Genomic DNA, 8,971 nt, shown 5'->3' on the forward strand with positions numbered 1-8,971 from the left:
TAGATAGATGTTGCCGGCCCTAGTTGCATTGATCATAGCTGGTAAATTCAAAATAATTTCTTCAGTTATGATGTAGCATTGATAGATGCCAGGGTGGCTCTCCAGGTTCGGCATTGCTTTGAAGCAACACCACTGATTTGTTTGGCTAGAGCACACTTTCTTGTCAAGAAACCAAATGAACTCCACCTTAAATCATATATTTGGCAGATCTTGTGAAAAATCAAAATCTAAATGGGTAACCATTAATATAATAGAGAGCGTGCACTAAAAGAGGGCCGGGGAAGCGGAAAGCGTTACAACATTCCACCTTCAGAAGGGTTACAAATGGGCAGCCTTTGCCCGTTTCCAAACTTGCGGATCCGCGAAATCACCCCGCTGCGTGCCGCCTCTAGTATCAGGTTGAAAAAAGATCCGTGTACACGGAGGGAGGAAGTAGAACGGACCCGGTTCCAAACATCCATTTTACGGTTGAAAAAAAAGAAAGGGTACAAACAAAATTACTAGTACAAACAAAGGAGTATCACTATAGATAGATGTTGCCGGCCCTAGTTGCATTGATCATAGCTGGTACATTCAAAATAATTTCTTCAGTTATGATGTAGCATTGATAGATGCCAGGGTGGCTCTCCAAGTTCGGCATTGCTTTGAAGCAACACCACTGATTTGTTTGGCTAGAGCACACTTTCTTGTCAAGAAACCAAATGAACTCCACCTTAAATCATATATTTGGTAGATCTTGTGAAAAATCAAAATCTAAATGGGTAACCATTAATATAACAGAGAGCGTGCACTAAAAGAGGGCCGGGGGAAGCGGAAAGCATTACAACATTCCACCTTCAGAAGGGTTACAAATGGGAAGCCTTTGCCCGTTTCCAAACTTGCGGATCCGCGAAATCACCCCGCTGCGTGCCGCCTCTAGTATCAGGTTGAAAAAAGATCCGTGTACACGGAGGGAGGAAGTAGAACAGACCCGGTTCCAAACATCCATTTTACGGTTGAAAAAAAAGAAAGGGTACAAAAAAAATTACTAGTACAAACAAAGGAGTATCACTATAGATAGATGTTGCCGGCCCTAGCCGCATTGATCATAGCTGGTACATTCAAAATAATTTCTTCAGTTATGATGTAGCATTGATAGATGCCAGGGTGGCTCTCCAGGTTCGGCATTGCTTTGAAGCGACACCACTGATTTGTTTGGCTAGAGCACACTTTCTTGTCAAGAAACCGAATGAACTCCACGTTAAATCATATATTTGGCAGATCTTGTGAAAAATCAAAATCTAAATGGGTAACCATTAATATAACAGAGAGCGTGCACTAAAAGTGGGCCGGGGGAAGCGGAAAGCGTTACAACATTCCACCTTCGGAAGGGTTACAAATGGGCGGCCTTTGCCCGTTTCCAAACTTGCGAATCCGTGAAATCACCCCGCTGCATGCTGCCTCTAGTATCAGGTTGAAAAAAGATCCGTGTACACGGAGGGAGGAAGTAGAACGGACCCGGTTCCAAACATCCATTTTTACGGTTGAAAAAAAAGAAAGGGTACAAACAAAATTACTAGTACAAACAAAGGAGTATCACTATAGATAGATGTTGCCGGCCCTAGCTGCATTGGTCATAGCTGGTAAATTCAAAATAATTTCTTCAGTTATGATGTAGCATTGATAGATGCCAGGGTGGCTCTCCAGGTTCGGCATTGCTTTGAAGCAACACCACTGATTTGTTTGGCTAGAGCATACTTTCTTGTGAAGAAACCGAGTGAACTCCACCTTAAGTCATATATTTGGCAGATCTTGTGAAAAATCAAAATCTAAATGGGTAACCATTAATATAACAGAGAGCGTGCACTAAAAGAGGGCCGGGGGAAGCGGAAAGCGTTACAACATTCCACCTTCAAAAGGGTTACAAATGGGCGGCCTTTGCCCTTTTCCAAACTTGCGAATCCGCGAAATCACCCCGCTGCGTGCCGCCTCTAGTGTCAGGTTGAAAAAAGATCCGTGTACACGGAGGGAGGAAGTAGAACGGACCCGGTTCCAAACATCCATTTTTACGGTTGAAAAAAAGAAAGGGTACAAACAAAATTACTAGTACAAACAAAGGAGTATCACTATAGATAGATGTTGCCGGCCCTAGTTGCATTGATCATAGCTGGTAAATTCAAAATAATTTCTTCAGTTATGATGTAGCATTGATAGATGCCAGGGTGGCTCTCCAGGTTCGGCATTGCTTTGAAGCAACACCACTGATTTGTTTGGCTTGAGCACACTTTCTTGTCAAGAAACCGAACGAACTCCACCTTAAATCATATATTTGGTAGATCTTGTGAAAAATCAAAATCTAAATGGGTAACCATTAATATAACAGAGAGCGTGCACTAAAAGAGGGCCGGGGGAAGCGGAAAGTGTTACAACATTCCACCTTCAGAAGGGTTACAAATGGGCGGCCTTTGCCCGTTTCCAAACTTGCGAATCCGCGAAATCACCCTGCTGCGTGCCGCCTCTAGTATCAGGTTGAAAAAAGATCCGTGTACATGGAGGGAGGAAGTAGAACGGACCCGGTTACAAACATCTATTTTTACGGTTGAAAAAAAAGAAAGGGTACAAACAAAATTACTAGTACAAACAAAGGAGTATCACTATAGATAGATGTTGCCGGCCCTAGCTGCATTGAACATAGCTGGTAAATTCAAAATAATTTCTTTAGTTTTGATGTAGCATTGATAGATGCCAGGGTGGCTCTCCAGGTTTGGCATTGCTTTGAAGCAACACCACTGATTTGGCTAGAGCACACTTTCTTGTCAAGAAACCGAATGAACTCCACCTTAAATCATATAGTTGGCAGATCTTGAGAAAAATCAAAATCTAAATGGGTAACCATTAATATAACAGAGAGCGTGCACTAAAACAGGGCCGGGGGAAGCAGAAAGCGTTACAACATTCCACCTTCAGAAGGGTTACAAATGGCGGCCTTTGCCCATTTCCAAACTTGCGAATCCGCGAAATCACCCTGCTGCGTGCCACCTCTGGTATCAGGTTGAAAAAAGATCCGTGTACACGGAGGGAGTAAGTAGAACGGACCCGGTTCGAAACATCCATTTTTACGGTTGAAAAAAAAGAAAGGGTACAAAAAAATTACTAGTACAAACAAAGGAGTATCACTATAGATAGATGTTGCCGGCCGTAGCTGCATTGATCATAGCTGGAAAATTCAAAGTAATTTCTTCAGTTATGATGTAGCAATGATAGATGCCAGGGTGGCTCTCCAGGTTCGGCATTGCTTTGAAGCAACACCACTGATTTGTTTGGCTAGAGCACACTTTCTTGTCAAGAAACCGAATGAACTCCACGTTAAATCATATATTTGGCAGATCTTGTGAAAAATCAAAATCTAAATGGGTAACCATTAATATAACAGAGAGCGTGCACTAAAAGTGGGCCGGGGGAAGCGGAAAGCGTTACAACATTCCACCTTCGGAAGGGTTACAAATGGGCGGCCTTTGCCCGTTTCCAAACTTGCGAATCCGTGAAATCACCCCGCTGCGTGCCGCCTCTAGTATCAGGTTGAAAAAAGATCCGTGTACACGGAGGGAGGAAGTAGAACGGACCCGGTTCCAAACATCCATTTTTACGGTTGAAAAAAAAGAAAGGGTACAAACAAAATTACTAGTACAAACAAAGGAGTATCACTATAGATAGATGTTGCCGGCCCTAGCTGCATTGATCATAGCTGGTAAATTCAAAATAATTTCTTCAGTTATGATGTAGCATTGATAGATGCCAGGGTGGCTCTCCAGGTTCGGCATTGCTTTGAAGCAACACCACTGATTTGTTTGGCTAGAGCATACTTTCTTGTGAAGAAACCGAGTGAACTCCACCTTAAGTCATATATTTGGCAGATCTTGTGAAAAATCAAAATCTAAATGGGTAACCATTAATATAACAGAGAGCGTGCACTAAAAGAGGGCCGGGGGAAGCGGAAAGCGTTACAACATTCCACCTTCAAAAGGGTTACAAATGGGCGGCCTTTGCCCTTTTCCAAACTTGCGAATCCGCGAAATCACCCCGCTGCGTGCCGCCTCTAGTGTCAGGTTGAAAAAAGATCCGTGTACACGGAGGGAGGAAGTAGAATGGACCCGGTTCCAAACATCCATTTTTACGGTTGAAAAAAAGAAAGGGTACAAACAAAATTACTAGTACAAACAAAGGAGTATCACTATAGATAGATGTTGCCGGCCCTAGTTGCATTGATCATAGCTGGTAAATTCAAAATAATTTCTTCAGTTATGATGTAGCATTGATAGATGCCAGGGTGGCTCTCCAGGTTCGGCATTGCTTTGAAGCAACACCACTGATTTGTTTGGCTTGAGCACACTTTCTTGTCAAGAAACCGAACGAACTCCACCTTAAATCATATATTTGGCAGATCTTGTGAAAAATCAAAATCTAAATGGGTAACCATTAATATAACAGAGAGCGTGCACTAAAACAGGGCCGGGGGAAGCGGAAAGCGTTACAACATTCCACCTTCAGAAGGGTTACAAATGGCGGCCTTTGCCCGTTTCCAAACTTGCGAATCCGCAAAATCACCCCGCTGCGTGCCGCCTCTAGTATCAGGTTGAAAAAATATCCGTGTACACGGAGGGAGGAAGTAGAACGGACCCGGTTCCAAACATCCATTTTTACGGTTGAAGAAAAGAAAGGGTACAAACAAATTACTAGTACAAACAAAGGAGTATCACTATAGATAGATGTTGCCGGCCCTAGTTGCATTGATCATAGCTGGTAAATTCAAAATAATTTCTTCAGTTATGATGTAGCATTGATAGATGCCAGGGTGGCTCTCCAGGTTCAGCATTGCTTTGAAGCAACACCACTGATTTGTTTTACTAGAGCACACTTTCTTGTCAAGAAACCGAATGAACTCCACCTTAAATCATATATTTGGCAGATCTTGTGAAAAATCAAAATCTAAATGGGTAACCATTAATATAACAGAGAGCGTGCACTAAAACAGGGCCGGGGGAAGCGGAAAGCGTTACAACATTCCACCTTCAGAAGGGTTACAAATGGGCGGCCTTTGCCCGTTTCCAAACTTGCGAATCCGCAAAATCACCCCGCTGCGTGCCGCCTCTAGTATCAGGTTGAAAAAAGATCCGTGTACATGGAGGGAGGAAGTAGAACGGACCCGGTTCCAAACATCCATTTTTACGGTTGAAAAAAAGAAAGGGTACAAACAAATTACTAGTACAAACAAAGGAGTATCACTATAGATAGAGGTTGCCGGCCCTAGTTGCATTGATCATAGCTGGTAAATTCAAAATAATTTCTTCAGTTATGATGTAGCATTGATAGATGCCAGGGTGGCTCTCCAGGTTCAGCATTGCTTTGAAGCAACACCACTGATTTGTTTAGCTAGAGCACACTTTCTTGTCAAGAAACCGAATGAACTCCACCTTAAATCATATATTTGGCAGATCTTGTGAAAAATCAAAATCTAAATGGGTAACCATTAATATAACGGAGAGCGTGCACTAAAAGAGGGCCGGGGGAAGCGGAAAGCGTTACAACATTCCACCTTCAGAAGGGTTACAAATGGGCGGCCTTTGCCCGTTTCCAAACTTGCGAATCCGCAAAATCACCCCGCTGCGTGCCGCCTCTAGTATCAGGTTGAAAAAAGATCCGTGTACACGGAGGGAGGAAGTAGAACGGACCCGGTTCCAAACATCCATTTTTACGGTTGAAAAAAAGAAAGGGTACAAACAAAATTACTAGTACAAACAAAGGAGTATCACTATAGATAGATGTTGCCGGCCCTAGCTGCATTGATCATAGCTGGTAAATTCAAAATAATTTCTTCAGTTATGATGTAGCATTGATAGATGCCAGGGTGGCTCTCCAGGTTCGGCATTGCTTTGAAGCAACACCACTGATTTGTTTGGCTAGAGCACACTTTCTTGTCAAGAAACTGAATGAACTCCACCTTAAATCATATATTTGGCAGATCTTGTGAAAAATCAAAATCTAAATGGGTAACCATTAATATAACAGAGAGCGTGCACTAAAAGAGGGCCGGGGGAAGCGGAAAGCGTTACAACATTCCACCTTCAGAAGGGTTACAAATGGGCGGCCTTTGCCCGTTTCCAAACTTGTGAATCCGCGAAATCACCCCGCTGCATGCTGCCTCTAGTATCAGGTTGAAAAAAGATCCGTGTACACGGAGGGACGAAGTAGAACGGACCCGGTTCCAAACATCCATTTTTACGGTTGAAAAAAAAGAAAGGGTACAAACAAAATTACTAGTACAAACAAAGGAGTATCACTATAGATAGATGTTGCCGGCCCTAGTTGCATTGATCATAGCTGGTAAATTCAAAATAATTTCTTCAGTTATGATGTAGCATTGATAGATGCCAGGGTGGCTCTCCAGGTTCAGCATTGCTTTGAAGCAACACCACTGATTTGTTTAGCTAGAGCACACTTTCTTGTCAAGAAACCGAATGAACTCCAGCTTAAATCATATATTTGGCAGATCTTGTGAAAAATCAAAATCTAAATGGGTAACCACTAATATAACAGAGAGCCTGCACTAAAAGAGGGCCGGGGGAAGCGGAAAGCGTTACAACATTCCACCTTCAGAAGGGTTACAAATGGGCGGCCTTTGCCCGTTTCCAAACTTGCGAATCCGCGAAAGCACCCCGCTGCATGCTGCCTCTAGTATCAGGTTGAAAAAAGATCCGTGTACACGGAGGGAGGAAGTGGAACGGACCCGGCTCCAAACATCCATTTGTACGGTTGAAAAAAAAGAAAGGGTACAAACAAAATTACTAGTACAAACAAAGGAGTATCACTATAGATAGATGTTACCGGCCCTAGCTGCATTAATCATAGCTGGTAAATTCAAAATAATTTTATCAGTTATGATGTAGCATTGATAGATGCCAGGGTGGCTCTCCAGGTTCGGCATTGCTTTGAAGCAACACCACTGATTTGGCTAGAGCACACTTTCTTGTCAAGAAACCGAATGAACTCCACCTTAAATCATATATTTGGCAGATCTTGTGAAAAATCAAAATCTAAATGGGTAACCATTAATATAACAGAGAGCGTGCACTAAAACAGGGCCGGGGGAAGCGGAAAGCGTTACAACATTCCACCTTCAGAAGGGTTACAAATGGCGGCCTTTGCCCGTTTCCAAACTTGCGAATCCGCAAAATCACCCCGCTGCGTGCCGCCTCTAGTATCAGGTTGAAAAAAGATCCGTGTACACGGAGGGAGTAAGTAGAACGGATCCGGTTCGAAACATCCATTTTTATGGTTGAAAAAAAAGAAAGGGTACAAAAAAATTACTAGTACGAACAAAGGAGTATCACTATAGATAGATGTTGTCGGCCCTAGCTGCATTGATCATAGCTGGTAAATTCAAAGTAATTTCTTCAGTTATGATGTAGCATTGATAGATGCCAGGGTGGCTCTCCAGGTTCGGCATTGCTTTGAAGCAACACCACTGGTTTGTTTGGCTAGAGCACACTTTCTTGTCAAGAAACCGAATGAACTCCACCTTAAATCATATATTTGGCAGATCTTGTGAAAAATCAAAATCTAAATGGGTAACCATTAATATAACAGAGAGCGTGTACTAAAAGAGGGCCGGGGGAAGCGGAAAGCGTTACAACATTCCACCTTCAGAAGGGTTACAAATGGGCGGCCTTTGCCCGTTTCCAAACTTGCGAATCCGCAAAATCACCCCACTGCGTGCCGCCTCTAGTATCAGGTTGAAAAAATATCCGTGTACACGGAGGGAGGAAGTAGAACGGACCCGGTTCCAAACATCCATTTTTACGGTTGAAGAAAAGAAAGGGTACAAACAAATTACTAGTACAAACAAAGGAGTATCACTATAGATAGATGTTGCCGGCCCTAGTTGCATTGATCATAGCTGGTAAATTCAAAATAATTTCTTCAGTTATGATGTAGCATTGATAGATGCCAGGGTGGCTCTCCAGGTTCAGCATTGCTTTGAAGCAACACCACTGATTTGTTTTGCTAGAGCACACTTTCTTGTCAAGAAACCGAATGAACTCCACCTTAAATCATATATTTGGCAGATCTTGTGAAAAATCAAAATCTAAATGGGTAACCATTAATATAACAGAGAGCGTGCACTAAAAGAGGGCCGGGGGAAGCGGAAAGCGTTACAACATTCCACCTTCAGAAGGGTTACAAATGGGCGGCCTTTGCCCGTTTCCAAACTTGCGAATCCGCAAAATCACCCCGCTGCGTGCCGCCTCTAGTATCAGGTTGAAAAAAGATCCGTGTACATGGAGGGAGGAAGTAGAACGGACCCGGTTCCAAACATCCATTTTTACGGTTGAAAAAAAGAAAGGGTACAAACAAATTACTAGTACAAACAAAGGAGTATCACTATAGATAGAGGTTGCCGGCCCTAGTTGCATTGATCATAGCTGGTAAATTCAAAATAATTTCTTCAGTTATGATGTAGCATTGATAGATGCCAGGGTGGCTCTCCAGGTTCAGCATTGCTTTGAAGCAACACCACTGATTTGTTTAGCTAGAGCACACTTTCTTGTCAAGAAACCGAATGAACTCCACCTTAAATCATATATTTGGCAGATCTTGTGAAAAATCAAAATCTAAATGGGTAACCATTAATATAACGGAGAGCGTGCACTAAAAGAGGGCCGGGGGAAGCGGAAAGCGTTACAACATTCCACCTTCAGAAGGGTTACAAATGGGCGGCCTTTGCCCGTTTCCAAACTTGCGAATCCGCAAAATCACCCCGCTGCGTGCCGCCTCTAGTATCAGGTTGAAAAAAGATCCGTGTACACGGAGGGAGGAAGTAGAACGGACCCGGTTCCAAACATCCATTTTTACGGTTGAAAAAAAGAAAGGGTACAAACAAAATTACTAGTACAAACAAAGGAGTATCACTATAGATAGATGTTGCCGGCCCTAG

This window comes from Triticum aestivum, chromosome 5A (genome assembly GCF_018294505.1).
Source record: "Triticum aestivum cultivar Chinese Spring chromosome 5A, IWGSC CS RefSeq v2.1, whole genome shotgun sequence".
Classification (NCBI taxonomy): domain Eukaryota; kingdom Viridiplantae; phylum Streptophyta; class Magnoliopsida; order Poales; family Poaceae; genus Triticum; species Triticum aestivum.